Raw genomic sequence first — 16,084 nt, forward strand, 5'->3', positions numbered from 1 at the left:
AAACTCCAAAAATGGTCACCAACGGACACGGCTCAGCTGAATACCCAAAGTCCCCGACAAAGTGTCAAAAAAGGAGGCCCAGAAGCTTGCAAGCTGGGGCGCGACCAAAACATGTGTATGATTCACCGACCCCCTAGAGCACCTTTCATGCATATCCTCCATCTCTGAGAACCCACTCAAGCACGTTTTGGTCTGGTGCGCCCTGTGCACCACTTTGAGCTGGATCAAGTTTAACCTCGCACATGATGTGAAATTGATGCTGTGAAGAGCCTCACTCACACCCTCCCCTTAAAAACCAAACCCAGTTCACCCTCCCATTTCCCTTTCCCGTCTTCCAACAAATCTGCTCCTTCGGCAACGTTCGCCCATAAATATCCAATAACTTACCCTCCCCTAACTCGGCCAAGGACAGGACCCTACCCAAGACCGAGGGCCACGGTGCCAGGGGAAATGAAGCTCCTTACGTAGAAAGTTGTGAATCTGCAAGTACCTGAATAGGTTCACTCTCTGGAGCAGGAATTGATCGAAAGGTTCACCTAAACGGGCGAACCTACCTTCCAGAAACATGTCCCTAAAGGGCAGCACGGTAGCACAGTGGTTAGCACAGTTGCTTCACAGCTACAGCGTCCAAGGCTCGATTCCCGGCTTGTGTCACTGTCTGTGCGGAGTCTACACGTTCTGCCTGTGTCTGCATGGGTTTCCTCTGGGTGCTCCAGTTTCCTCCCACAGTCCAAAGGTGTGCTTGTTAGGTGAATTGGCTATGCTAAATTGTCCTTAGTGTCCAAAAAGGTTAAGTTGGGTTACTGGGTTATGGGGATAGGGTGGAGGTGTGGGCTTGAGTAGGGTGTTCTTTCCAAGGAGTGGTGCAGACTTGATGTGCCGAATGGCAGCCTTTTGCACTGTAAATTCTATGATTCAGCTCTCCAACCCCTCCCTCTCCCATGCTCTGAATGATGAATCCAAACCAGACGGCACAAACCTATGGTTTCTGTAAATTCCTGAGCCATCCCCATGCCGTATAAATATGTGCCCCACCGAGTAACATAACAGATTAGGTTGTGCCAACAACCCTCCCCCGACTTATCCCTTTGCAGAAATGTTCTACGAACCTGAGTGGTCTTACCACCGAAACAAAAGTGGATATCAGATTATTGACGCTGCAACAGAAAGCCTTGGGAAGAAAGACTGGGAGATACTGGAACAAAACAAAAACATCGGCAGAATATTCATCTTCACCGTCTGTACCCTCCCCGCTAAGGTCAGAGGGAGGACATCACACCTTTTCAAGTTGGCCTTCACCTCACCTGCCAGGCTAGCAAAATTAAGTTTATGGAGCGAGGTCCAGTTATGAGCTACCCGGATTCTCCGATAACGGAAGCTAGGCCTGGATGGACGAAATGGCAATCTCCCCAGATCAGCTCCCCTCCTGCGGGGGGGGGGGGGGGGTTTCAATCGAAAATATTCACTTTTGCCCAGATTCAGCTTGTACCCTGAGTAGAAGCTAAAACTCCTGAGATGCTTCTTTATCTCCTCCACGTTGAAGAGTGGGTCTGTGATACATCAAATCATTTGTATATAAGGACACTCTTATGCTCCCCCCCCCCCCCATGCTCTATCCCTGTCCATCTGCTGGACGACCTCGACACGATTGCCAGAGGCTCAATTGCTCAGGTAAACAAAAGCGGGGACAATGGACACACCTGTCTTCTACCCCTATTCAGTCGAAAATAACCCAAGCTCAGGGTATTAGTACGCACACTTGCGGTGGGGACCCTGTACGAAAGCCGAATCCGTGATATAAATTTTGGCCCAAAGCTAAATCTTCCAAGGACCTCAAAGACGTACCCCCACTCAACCCTATCAGATGTTTTCTCAGCGTCCATTTAAACAATCCCCTCTGACTTGTGCCTTAAGGGCGACAACACAACGATTAACAATCTCCTAATGTTGGCCGACAGCTGCCGGCTCTAAACCAAGCCGGTCTGCTCCTCTGAATTCACCCCAGGGAGGCAGGGCTCCAAAAGCACAGCCAACTACTCAGCATCAGCTTTTAACGCCAAAATAGGCTGATATGATCCACATTCCATGGAATCCTTGTCCTTCCTCAGTATCAAGGAAATCAATGCCTGCGCCAACATGGCCGGCAACACACCCCAGGACATGGCATCATTAGACATATCCAGCAGAAGTGAGACCAATGGATCCGCAAACTGCTTGTAAAACTTGAGAGTGAATTCATCCGGACCCTGTGCTTTGCCCGTCTGCAACAACCTGATACAGTTTATGACCTCCTCCAACCCTATCAACACCTCCAATTCCTGCTTTATCTCCTGATCCACCTCCAGGCCTCTTACCCCCCCCCCCCCCAAGGAAATCCAGGATCAGCCATATCCACCCTGTGAGGCAACCCAGCAGTGTCTTGGCCTGCACAAGCTCCACGCCCACCCAAGATGGCCACCATGCTACTCTATTGAGCCAGCACAAAGCCAAAAACCCCATCACCGTCAGCAGTCTACCTCCCCGCACTTCCAGCCCAACCCCACCCACATTACTAAGCAATAAGCAAACAAGCCACAAAATAACAAAAGCCCCCCTTCCCGATTCCCAGTCCCAAACAAAACTGAAACAAAAAAACAACTCTCATTACCGAAACAAAATAAACACCCCAATGGTAACAAGCTACAGATAACCTCCATTTTCTGTTCCACCTCCCTTTTCTGTTCCCGTTAACTAAACAGTATACTGGCAATCAACAGCCCGCCCATACCAAACTTTAAAATGAACAGTAGGGGAAAGTAAACTCCCAAACCCCACCCCACAAACAACTCCGACACAACAATATTCAAACCCCAACTTCGCCCAGAAAAAACAACAAAGCCCCATAACAATCTCATGCCCAGGGCAACACGGTGGCACAGTGGGTTAGCCCTGATGCCTCACGGCGCCGAGGTCCCAGGTTCAATCCTGGCTCTGGGTCACTGTCTGTGTGGAGTTTGCACATTCTCCCCGTGCTTGCGTGGGTTTCTCCCCCACAACCCCAAGATGTGCAGGGTGGGTGGATCGGCTACACTAAATTGCCCCTTAATTGGAAAAAATGAATTGGGTACTCTAAATTAAAAAAAACAAAACAATCTCATGCCCTCCACCGCAGTACAAGAATCCCACAATAAATGCAGATGAACCTAACAGTGAACAAATATCTAACTTCTTGGTCCTTAAGCACTTTAGTTCACCCTCAGCCCATGTTTCTTGACAAGCTCATTCACATCCTCCGGCACGTCAAAGTAGTAATCTCCTTGAAAGTCACCCGAAGACAATCTGGATACACCACATTAAATCTCACATTACTCTTGTACAGCGTGGCATTGGCCTTATTGAACGCCGCAAGCTCTGCTCCAACGTCCTGATGTATCCGGATGGTCTGGCCCTCCCATCTGCCCACCTCAGGACCTGTACCTTGTCTTTGTACCTGTGGAACCTGACGATGATTGCTGATGGTGGCTCCCCAGATCTGGCCTTCTGCCTCAGCAATCGATGGGCCCGGTCCAATTCGGGAGGGGACAGCAAGCTTCCCTCCCCCACCAGCTTTCCAAACATCTTGGACATGTATTCCGTAAAGTTTGAACCCTCCAGAATCTCCAGTAGCGATTCTTCGATTTTGGAGCCTGGAGTGGTTCTCCTTGGCCTTCATCTCTGCCTCCAGGGGGACCATCCAGTCACTCTGGTCTGAGAGTGTCACCTCCACCTTCTGTATCACTGCACTTTGCTCTTCTTTCTGCCCGGTTCATCTTCTCTAAAGCCAACTACATAGGGACCAAAGGCCCCTCCGATGCCTTTTCCAGGTCCTCAGTGACGGCCTGCTGCTTCTTTTAAATTCTTCCGTCAAGAAGCTGGCCAATGCCTTACTCGACCACTCACCCGAACACAGAGAGGCCAACGACGCAGCAGAAGGCTCCGCCATGTTTCCCCCATGAGGCTCAAGAGACTTCTGACTCTGACGACGAACTCTTGCCCGACTTCTGCCTTGTATTGCACTTGCTGGGCATTACCTTTGTGAGGGGACCGTATCCCAATAAACTGAACAAATCTGCCCCCCCAAAAGATCATCCATAAACTCAGTAAATAGGCCCAAAATCCAAGTACTCGGCGAGAGCCACCGCCTGTGCAACAGTTCACCACATAGCCACCAGCGGAGGTCTACTTTGTCACTATTTTTAACATGATTTTGGTCAAGTATTTGAAAGTTGGGAAAGTAGTAGGATGTAGAGGAAGGGTAAGATAATTAGGAGTCGACAGTTGAAGGGTTAACACTGGCGGAGTCGGCAAGGCCAAATTACCAGCTCTTGTGCTCTAGTTTTTAAAATCTTATTTCAACGTTACAAAGTTTCATGATATCAAACCTTTTCAATTCAAAAGCAAACATTGGGCTTCATCCAAGCCCACACTGAGTCACAATTGGTGTCACAATTGGATTGTACATAACTGGCACTCAGTTCATTGAATGGGATATGAATTTGGCAGAGGGATGGCACAGCATCAACTGTTGAGTATTATGGTGGGAAAGTGGTAGAGGTGATTTGACACCTGGATTCAGAATGCTAAATCTCATTGTGTTCCGCCCATTTCTCATCAAATGCTGCAGATTAAATGCTCTTTGATGAATTGTGTAATTTTCCAGTTGTTTGTTCCAACGAAGGACGTGTATGGAAATGACGCCAGCATCATCTAGGAAGGGTAAAACAAGTCTTGCAGAGAAAAGGTGGTACTTCCAGTTAAAGCTCTGGGGCGAAATTCTCCCCCAACGGCGCAATGTCCGCCGACTGGCGCCAAAAACGGCGCCAATCAGTCGGGCATCGCGTTGGCCTAAAGGTGCGGAATGCTCCGCATCTTTGGGGGCCGAGCCCCAACATTGAGGGGCTAGGCCGGCGCCGGAGGGATTTCCGCCCCGCCAGCTGGCGGAAATGGCGTTTGTTGCCTTGCCAGCTGGCGGAAATGGCGTTTGTTGCCCCGCCAGCTGGTGCAGAAATGCGGCGCATGCGCGGGAGCATCAGCGGCCGCCGACAGTTTCCCGCGCATGCGCAGTGGGGAGAGTCACTTCCTCCTCCACCATGGTGGAGGCCATGGCGGAGGTGGAAGGGAAAGAGTGCCCCCACGGCACAGGCCCGCCCGCGGATCGGTGGGCCCCGATCGCGGGCCAGGCCACCGTGGGGGCACCCCCCGGGGTCAGATCGCCCCCCCCCCCCCCCCCCAGGACCCCGGATCCCGCCCACGCCGCCTGGTCCCACCGGTAAATACCAGCTTTGATTTACGCCGGCGGGACAGGCAATTTCTGGGCGGGACTTCGGCCCATCCGGGCCAGAGAATTGAGCGGAGGGTCCCGCCAACTGGCGCGGCCCGATTCCCGCCCCCGCCCAATCTCCGGTACCGGAGACTTCGGCGGGGGCGGGGGCAGGATTCACGGCGGCCAACGGCCATTCTCCGACCCGGCGGGGGGTCGGAGAATGACGCCCCCGATGTCTACTGTGTCTGTATTGACAGCCACGCAACCATTAATACGCATTTATATTTGCTAAATGATTATTCACTTTGTCAATAGCTTTCCCCCTGGGAATTCAATCTTTATCTTTGATCCAATCAAGTTCACCCGCATCCACTTTTATTTGTTCAGCATGAGTGTTCTAAAGTCAGCGAGGTACTTGAGCTTTCTAAGAATCATGAATTCCAAGGGATGACAATCTAGTAAACATCAGAACTGATCTACTGGAAAATCAAAGAAAGACTATTGAACATATATACAGGAGAGCAGGTTGTATTGATTTATACATTGTAATACTGTGTTAGTCGTAAGATGTTTGATGTTAAACTGTCAAGCGCAATAGTTAACCTTTGATTTAGGATATGTATTTTTCACATTCTTTCACCAGCATATTCATGGACTTTATGGACTAGTGTCTTGTTTATGCAGAACTTTGTTCTGAGCTGCCTTCCTCCACTGACTTTAGCCTCGAGCTACTTAAATCTATCTCCACACTTCTGCCCAATTCATAATGGAACACATATTGGCAGGTGCTGAGTTTTGCCATTGGGATCCTTAAACAATATGCATTGCAGGTTTTCTATTTTTTTTTTCTCAGCTTGACATTTACCAGCACCACCCACCTCGCCTGTCAGTTGATGCCTTGCTTCCTTCGCCTTTCAATCATTTAGATCTTGAGTGGCATCATTAAGGTCAAAACAAGCAGCAACAGGTTCACACCCAAACAGTAAGAAGAATCAAAACCCAAATTTGTAACTTAAGGTGACATTTGTAACCAAATTATGAAAAAGCAAATCAATTCAAAATGAAAGTTAATGTTCTTAAACCAACTTCAATGCTCTTCTAAATTCATGGATAATGTTTTCTCCTTAAGGTCCGTTGCTCACTATATATTCTCACAGTTTACTGATGTTTTGGCTTCTTCCCCAGCCTAGTCTTTGTTTCTGCTGACCATCGTTTACTCCTTCCATTCTTAACTGGAGTCAGCGCTCCCTCTCACCATATGTCCATGTTAGGCCTGCCTTGATGTATTGCTGCTGACACCTGACCATGACCTTCCATGTCAACCCCTTCTGACATTGTTCTTCCCCACCTGCTTTCTCTGTCCGCTGCTCTCTTATCCTCTCATCAGAGTGATTAGGATTTGTACCCTCATAGCAAATTTCATCTCGAGACTGTCTTCGCATCAATCTGCCAATCCAAACCTCTACATAATCTTATCTTGGGACACAAGATCTTCTTTCCTTACAGTTGCTGTATTGTTGTTACTTCTATGCTTTCCACATACTCAATTTATACAAAGTATATTGTATTGAAAGATCGAATTCTCCTATTGTCCGAGAAATACATAACCTCTGATTCATTATAAACTCCTTCTTTACAAGTATCTATGATTTCATTCATTGATGTGACACTATGGATGACACACTTTTCAGCCAGTGCAAAATATCTAGGTGCTTCTGATCTGCACTTCGAACCTCCAGCTTGAAACTGTTATACTCCAGTCTGTAAAGTTTCCTGATCAAACAGGAATTAAAGGCTAATGAAACTTTGGGCTTTGTGTCTAGAAGAAGAGAATTCAATTGGGTAGAGGTCTTGCTTCAGCTGTCCAAAGCCCTTTTAGACCACACCTGAAGTACTATGAGCAGTGCTGGGCACCACACCTTTGGCAGGATGTATGGGCCTTGGCAGGAATGCAGTGTAGATTTACTGGAAGGATACCTGGACTCCAAGGACTAAGGTATGAGAAGAGATTACACAAACCAGGGCTGTACTGTTTGGAACTTCAAAGGCTAAGAGGTGATGTGATCAACATTTTCATGCTATTGATAGGAACAGATGTGGTGGATTGGGAGAAATTCCTTTTACTGGTTGGTGAATTTAGAACTAGGGACCATAGTCCAAAAGCGAGAGCCAAAACCTTCCAGACAGAAATGAGGAAACACTGCGACATGCAAAAGTTGGTAGAAATTTGGGATTCTCTTCGGCAAATGGCACTTTATGCGGGATCAATTGTTAAGTTTTAGTATGTTAAGTTTTAGTAAGAAAAGATATTGAGGGATTTGGGACAAAGGTGAGTACATGGAGTCAGATCACATATCAGCCATGATTTTATTGAATGGTGGAACAGGCTTATTGGCGCTATTTTGCATATTCCTATTCTTATGTTTACAACTAAGTTCTGCACAGCCCAAGCTTTCAATTAATTGAACAGTGCTTCCAAATCTGAGAACTTCCCCTGTTAGACTCTGGGTTATTCATCCCACTTTGTGCAGCCAGAATGATGGGTTTCCCCAGCACTCCCAGACATTGAAATTTCCACCACTGCAGCCATGTTGCTGAATCCTAGGACTCTCTACTGCCCTTTTATCAGTGTTCTATACATGATTTGAGCCTAATGCTAACACGATCTGCGATCCTGTGCTGACGGACACTATCTCCTTCCACAATTTTTCCCAGTTGCGAACCACCCCTATACCTACACCAGCCACCACCCCACACTGCATATAAAAGATGTGACTCATTTGTGGTTTCATACAAGCAAGACAATTATGGGATTTAATCTCTGTAGCACTGGTTAAAAATGCATGGATATTTATGCTAAAAATGGCATTTGATTTGTTTAGTCATTTGAAATGATTACCTTTCGTCCTACAGAGTGCACTGACATAAAATTATTATTGATTAAAAAAAAAAACAATGCATCCCTCGACAAATGGGTACAATTTTGAGTCCAGGTTTCTGTTGCACAGACATCCATCATACAGCATTGTACTGCGTTTTCCCCTTTGAGCTGGGAAGTGGGAATTGGGCCATTTCCTGACATCGCGTTCCTGACTTCTGAAAGTAAGCCGTTTCACATGGAATTCCATCTTCCAGAGGCCGGGTAGAGCTGACGTTGTGGCTATCACCTCAAATGCAATTCTGAGGTAGGAATGCCTGCCTTTTTTCACTGTGACATCAGCCCAGTTCTCCACATGGTGGTTGTTAGGCCTTCTAGCCCTCACACCGTACCTGTACCCTCCATGCCTGCTGTCAATTTTCAAAACTCACTCACCCAATATCTATTACTTACAGAACCCATGAACTACATAATAACACTGGGAAATCTTTGAAATGTTCAGGAATTTAAAAAAAAAAAAGTCATTCAAACTCCAGTTGGGAAAACAAATCCTCGTAGAAGCTCATAAAACTGTTAGCCAAACACAGCCATTGAAACTCCCCTTGAAAGAAACTTACTCATTTCATGTATTCATTAATCTGTCAAAATAAAGAAACAACAATTCAAAAACATCTTCAAAACATTTATCCTGCTCATAAAACTATCAAATAAAGCACATAGTACCACAGCATTGTTAATAACTCCTGCTGAGCTCAATCCATCAGTGGTGTTTCATAATGGGACATTATTGCACAGATGAATAAACAAACCCTGCAGAGTCATCACAATTCAGTTTTTGGAGTTGCCTGACCAGGTGTTGGCCATCATTCCTTTTATTTAAAAGGTTCAAAGGAGTTCCACTCAAATAAATCTCACATCTGTTCAATTTTCCCCCCAAAGCAGATCTCTGGATTTTAACTCCATGTAATACTCAAAACCAGTGGCCAGATGACTCCTATAAATCAGATTCCCAATACTGTTCAATGTATTAGAGCACTTTATCCACTGAATACACATGAATACTCACACATGCTGGCCAATTTCATAGTCACTTACCTTTTAAGGACCGAGCTCTATGATCAATTCCTGATCAATTATTCCATTAAAAATATACTTTGATCATCATAGACCATTACATTGCGACATTTGAAATTGGCAAGACAGTTTGAACTTGCCTGTCAAAACATTCCCAACATGGTGGCACGCTTCCATGATCATTGGGTGGTTCCCACAGCCTTCAAGAATCCAGCCATCTTGATTAAAATACCAATGTTAGGAAAAAGTGAAATTGCAGCACGTATTTAAATGATGATGTCAATATGATTTTACGTGAACATTGTGTTGCGACCTGCCCTGTTTCTCACCAAGGGAAAAATGGTGTACATTGGGAATGGCCTGGTGAATTTAAAATTGCAGCCCTGCATGCCGCTAGTTTGGGCCTTGTTTATTCAGCACCGTGAGGAGACAATCAGGCCCCATATGTCTGAGTGCCAATTTTTAAAAAACAATTTCATGGGATGTGGGTGTCACTAGCAAGCCCAGCATTTGCTGCCCATCCCTATCTTCCCTTTAACTAATTGACTTGCTCGGCCATATCAGAGGGCTGTTAAGAGTCAACCACATTGCTGTAGGTCTGGAGTCACGTAGGCCAGACCGGGTAGGAATGGCAGATTTCCTTCCCTAAATGGCATTAGGTGAACCAGATGGCATTTTTAATGACTATCAACAACGGTTTCATGGTCATAATTAGATTTTAATTCCGGATTTTTATCCCACCATCTGCCATGATGTGATTCGAACCCAGGTCGCCAGAGCATTACCCTGAGTCTCTGGATTACTGGATGCTGTAATTAATGGGAGGAACCAGAACTGTGTAGTTTTGCCATAGGATTTGAGTCTGACAAGACATGAGGATTTTACGTTGAAAAGCAGCTTTGCCAAATGCTGCTAGGTTGAGCAGAAGTGCACTGATTCAGCTCCTGAAAGGGTGTCTCTCTCCAAAAGTATCTGCACAACTAAGCTAGAAATCTGTTTGTTAACATGGCATTTGAACTTATTTGGGTTCCTTAATTGGAGTTAGTAGCAGGTATAGAGGGTAAGTTTTCCCTTGTGTTTAAGAACTGTTTAACTAATGATTGTAAAGCTATTTTTTTGATAATGTGGTTAATTCTGTGTTTAAATTAATGTTTGTCTAAATATAAAAGATACCAACTGGTCAGGATAATCACCCAAGGGTGACGTATCCTTTCCTCACAGTTTTACAAAGTAAAAAACATTGTTTGGGGGTCTTGTCTTGTATCTTGACAAATGTTGGGGCCCGCTCTGGTATCCTAACAATCAGCCTGAGGGTTATCATTCGAGGATTTGTGCTGCATGATTTATTTCACAATATATCATGACAGCGGGGTGTCTGTCAGTTCACAGTTTGATTGACAGCTCCCAATGTTTTTGTAGGACAATGAATACAAATTTATTTGAATGAAATGCCTGTTTTATAAGGGATTATGCAATTGAATGAGCTGTTTGTTTTTATATGGGATTATGTACTTGAAGGAATGTGAATGCAGTGAATGGGTTTTATGAATCAATTATTTTCAACAAAAAGTCAAATAGACAATTGAAAATGTATTTTATTATATCTCGGCATGCATTCTAAGGCCTGCCCTTAGTGAATACTGGGTGGGGAGAATGACTTGGCACTAAATTGGCATAGGGGCCAAAAGCAGGGTATTAGAGGCCATGACCATGGTTGGCGTGGAAGGTATGAGGGGAGTTAGGTGGGCATGCATGAGGTGTCATGAATGGAACATGAGTGTGTGGGAAGGTGAGTCCTGACTGCTGGCTCCATGGCTGCCTCCAAGCTCTTGCTGGGACAAGGGTTAATGGCCCCTATTTTGTTGTTACCTCCCCCCGGAATGAAAATTGGGCTATCCAGGACACTTTGGGAAGGTTTAAACTAATAAGACAGGGGGATGGGAACCTATATAAAGATTCATAGCAGGGGAAATCAAGAACAAGAGTAAAAGACAGAAAGGAGAACAAGAAAAATGATGGGCAGAGAACTCCAGGGCCTGTGGGTGGGATTACTGGGTTATGGGGATGGGATGGAGGTGTGGGCTTGGGTAGGGTGCTCTTTCCAAGGGCCAGTGGAGACTCGATGGGCCGAATGACCTCCTTCTGCACTGTAAATTTGAAGAGTCTAAATCAGATAATAACACTGCAAAGAACAATAGTAGAGAAGGGACAGGGTACATTAAAATGACTAGCCTTAAGGTTTTGTACCTGCACCTGCGGAACATTCAAAATAAAATAGATGAATTAGTGTGCAGAAAGCTGGAAAGGGATATGATATAGTTTGGATTGCAGATTATAGAGACATGCTCTAAGGTGACCAAGGATGGGAACTAAACATTGAGGGCTTTTCAGTTTTTAGGACGGAAAGACAGAAAGGAAAATGTGGTGGAGTTGCATTGTTGATTAAAGGAAAATATTGATAACAATATTGAGGAAAGATATTTGTACAGATGATATGGAATGTGTCTGTGTGGAAAAAACATCAAGGGGCAAAACAACATTCGTAGGGGTAGTTACAGACCACCAAACAGCAGTGATAATTTTCGGAACAGCATTAGATAGGAAATCAGAGATGCATGTGATAAAGGAACATCTGTGATTCTGGGTGACTTTAATCTGCATATAGATTAGATGACTCAAATTAGTCACAGTACAATAGAGGAGGAATTTCTGGAGTGACTATGGGATGGTTTTCTGGACCAGTATGTTGAAGAACCAACAAGGGAACAGGCCATCTTGGACTGGGCGTTGTGCAATGAGAAAGGATTAGTTGGCAATCTAGTTGTGAGAGAATCTTTGGGGATGAGTGACCACAATATGGTAGAATTCCTTATCAAGGTGAATAGTGAGGTAACTGATTCTGAGACCAAGGTCCTGCACCTCAATAAAGGTAACTATGATGGTATGAGGCATAAGCTGGCAATGATTGACTGGGAAACATTACTGAAAGGAAGGACAGCGGACAGGCAATGGAAGGCATTCAAGGAACGAATAGGTGAACTCCAAAAGTTGTTTACTCTTATTTGGCGCAAGAGTAGAAAGGGAACTGTGGCCAAACCATGGCTTACAAGGGAAATTAGAGATGGTATTAGATTCGAAGAAAAGGCATACACATTAGCACGAAAAAGCAATAGACCTAAGGATTGGGAACAGTTTGAAATTCAGCAAAGGCAGACCAAGGGATTGATTAAAAAGGGAAAATACAATTTGAAAATAAACTAGTAGGGAACATAAAAACTGACTGTAAAAGTTACTATCGGTAGGTAAAGAGAAAAGTCAGAAAATTCATAACAAGGAACAAAGAAATGGCTGAGGAACTAAATTTTCACTTTGCTTCTGTCTTCACAAAGGAAGACATGAATAATGTACTGGAAGTTCTGAGAAGCACAAGTTTTAAAGAGCAGCTTGATGCACGATCAATGACCACTAAAACGAGGTTGTAGTACAACTGAAGGCTTTAATAAGCTAGATGTTTCCCCCAGCAGCTCGGGTACAGAATGAGGGCTGCTGGGACGGCACGGGTTCTTATACCCCGCCTATCAGGGCGGAGCTATTATGCACTCTAGCCAATAGCAAGCATATAGGTTCTACCAATGGTACTTCAGCCTCTCGGGTACCGTAATACCTATAATACCACAGAGCTGAAGGAAATTAGTATTAGTAAAGAAAAGGTTTGGAGGAAATGAATGGGATTAAAGGTGGACAAATCTCCAAGGCCTATGATCTGCATCCCAGAGTACTTCAGGAAGTGGCCCTAAAATAGTAGACCCATTGGTGGTCATTTTCCAAAATTCTTTGGAATGGTTCCTACAGATTGGAGGGTAACAAATGTAACCCTGCTATTTAAAAAGGGAGGAAGAGAGAAAACAGGGAACTATAGATCAGTGAGCCTAACGTCAATAGTAGGGAAGTTGCTGGAGTCCATTATCAAGGATTTCTTAGCACAGCATTTTGGAAAGCACTGGTGTAATCAGACAAAGTCAGCATGGATTTACGAAAGGAAAATCATTCTTGACAAATCTACTAGAATTCTTTGAAGATGTAATGAGTAGAGTTGACCAGGAAGAACTGGTGGATTTGGTTTATTTAGACTTTCAGAAGGCTTTCAACAAGGTCTCACATAGCAGATTATTTTGTAAAGTTAAAGCGCATGGGATTATGGGTAGTGTCTTGAGATAAAAAACTGGTTAGCAGACAGGAAGCAAAAAGTTGGAATAAATGGGTCTTTTTCCGATTGGCAGGCAGTGACTAGTGGGGTACTGCAGGGATCTGTACTAGGCCCCAACTGTTTACATTATATATTAATGATTCGGAGGAGGGAACTAAATGCATTATCTACAAATTTGCAGATGATACAAAGTTGGGTGGGAGGGTGAGCTGTGAGGGGGATGCAAAGCTGCTTCAGTGGGATTTGGACAGGCTGAGTGAGTGGGCACAAGAATGGCAAATGTGGTATAATATGGATAAATGTGAGGTTATCCACTTCGGGAGCAAAAATAGGAAGGCAGGTTATTATTTGAATGGGTGTAAATTGGGAGGTGGATACTTAACGAGACATTGGTGTCCTTGTGCAGAAAAATCTTTATTATTGTCATTTAGCTTTACATTAACACTGCAATGAAGTTACTGTGAAAAGCCCCTAGTCGCCACATTCCGGCACCTGTTCGGGTACACTGAGGGAGAATTTAGAATGTCCAATTCACCTAACAAGCCCGTCTTTTGGGACTTATGGGAGAAAACTGGAGGACCCAGAGGAAATCCATGCAGACACAGGGAGAGCGTGCAGACTCCACACAGACAGTGACCCAAGACGGGAATCGAACCTGGGTTAGCAACAGTGCTAACCACTGTGCTCCCACGCCGACCTATCAGTCGTTGAAAGTAAACGTGCAGGTTTAGCAGGCAGATAAAAGAAAGTAAAATGTATGTTGGCCTTCATAGTGAGAGGATTTGAGTATAGAAATAGAATTATTGCATATAGGGCATTGGTGAGGCCACACCTGGAGTATTGTGTGCAGTTTTAGTGCCCTTATCTGAGGAAGAATGTTCTTGCTATGGAGGGAGTGCAGCGGAGATTTACAAGGCTGATTCCTGGATTGGCAGGACTGTCATATGAGGAGAGGCTAAATTGGTTAGGATTATATTCATTGGAATTTAGAAGAGTGAGAGGGGATCTCATAGAAACTTGCAAAGTTCGAACAGGATTAGACAGGGTAGATTCAAAAAGAATGTTCCCGATGGTGGGGGAGTCCAGAACTAAGCATGATAGTTTGAGGATAAGGGGTCAACCTTTTAGGACTGAGGCGAGGAGACATTTCTTCACCCCGAGAGTGGTGAATCTGTGGAATCTGCTACCACAGAAAGAAGGAGAGGCGAAAACAAAACATTGTGTAATATAAAGAAGGAATTAAATATAGCTTTTGGGGTGAATGGGGTATGGGGGTAAAGTGGGACACAGGTGTTGAATTTGATGATCAGCCATGATAATGAATGGCAGAATAGGATCGAATGGCCTCCCCCGCTTCTATTTTCTGTGTTTTCTTTGTTTCTCCGGAGTCGTGTTTGCAGAGCAAGAAAATCCAGGCTGTAGTCCTGAAAGCATGGTCCAGATTTGCAGCTAAATAGCTAAATAGCAGTTGTGTGTCAGACCAGAGACTGCCATTGTGACTGCTTAGTTAAAACAAAACAGAGAATAGATATAATCCAAGAGTGGAATTTTCTACCCCCCCCCCCCCGCGATGTTTTTTGCGGTAGTGAATGTGGCTTAGCATTGGCTGGCGGTGTGTTCTTCCTGTCTTGCTGCTGTCAACAGGGTTTCTCGTTGCTTGTACTTTCCGCTGCTGGGGAACACGCACCAAGTCTTCAAAATGCTGGGGACTTATTTGTATTGGATTAGAATTGCCTGAAAGAATTTATATTTTTATTTGTATCGTGACATTCATGACCCCAGGATGTTTTGAAGTGGAATTGTCGACACTGTTACAATGCAAGGCAATGCATTGTAACAGTAACGTAAGAATGTTCCACAATCATTGATTGTGGAACATTGGTTGGCCTTGATTGTGTGCTCAGTCTCGGAATAGGGATTAAACCACGTGCTGAATCAAAGGGAGAGGGGTGCTGCACAACCTGGGCTGACCCTAGAATAATCAAGCTAAATAGAAGAGCACGTTTCTCTAGAATAGTTATCATGTCACACAGACCTGCAGTGGAACGCTGTTGATGCTTTTATTATAAATATTGGATTGGGGAATGAAATGCAGGTTATATTACTATAAAACCATACTAGTTGCAATGCTGTTTGGTGCCTGTGGAGTGAAACCAGCTGTTACTTTGAGTGGGATATTGGCATAGATAAATCTTGTGGAAAATTTCTTGATTAGCTTGGGCATCTGAGAGAACTTATTCTTTAGAAGATTAAATGGTTGGGGTGAAGTCTATCGTGATGTATTTAAATATTGCTATGGAACCATTGTTCATTAGCTGGAAAACACTCGGGTAACCTCCGTGCTGGTAGATAATTCTCAAAAGCTAGTGCCGCAATATACAGGGTGTGGCTGCATTGAAAGAAATCCATTATATTGTGGCAAAGTAGCCTCTCCAGGAATGTTATGTCAGTTATCCAGAAGATGAGCACAATTTGCATAACTTCCGTGATGCATAGCTAAGTATATGTCAACTCGTCATTCCCGAATGCATCTTGTCCTCATGTGATTCTCTCGTGTGTATGCAACATTGCAAAACTGTCTAGTCTCGCTTATTTCCATTGTCAGTAACTATTTCAATTCATCGTTTTTGCTTCTCTTGTTAAA

General features: G+C 44.6%; 1 protein-coding gene across 2 annotated transcripts in view; it reads left to right on the forward strand.

The window, feature by feature from the left end:
* b4galt2 (UDP-Gal:betaGlcNAc beta 1,4- galactosyltransferase, polypeptide 2) overlaps positions 1–16,084 on the forward strand; it is a 612,340-nt gene that overhangs the window by 65,022 nt on the left and 531,234 nt on the right. Inside the window, exon 1 of one of the 2 annotated variants that reach the window (XM_072510743.1) lies at positions 8,295–8,466. The exons of the other annotated variant lie outside the window; for it this stretch is intronic. The gene's annotated coding sequence lies outside the window, so the exon portion shown is untranslated. Of the gene's footprint in view, positions 1–8,294; positions 8,467–16,084 lie in introns of those variants that run through there. 2 annotated transcript variants of the gene reach the window in all.

This window comes from Scyliorhinus torazame, chromosome 7, assembly GCF_047496885.1.
Source record: "Scyliorhinus torazame isolate Kashiwa2021f chromosome 7, sScyTor2.1, whole genome shotgun sequence".
Classification (NCBI taxonomy): Eukaryota; Metazoa; Chordata; class Chondrichthyes; order Carcharhiniformes; family Scyliorhinidae; genus Scyliorhinus; species Scyliorhinus torazame.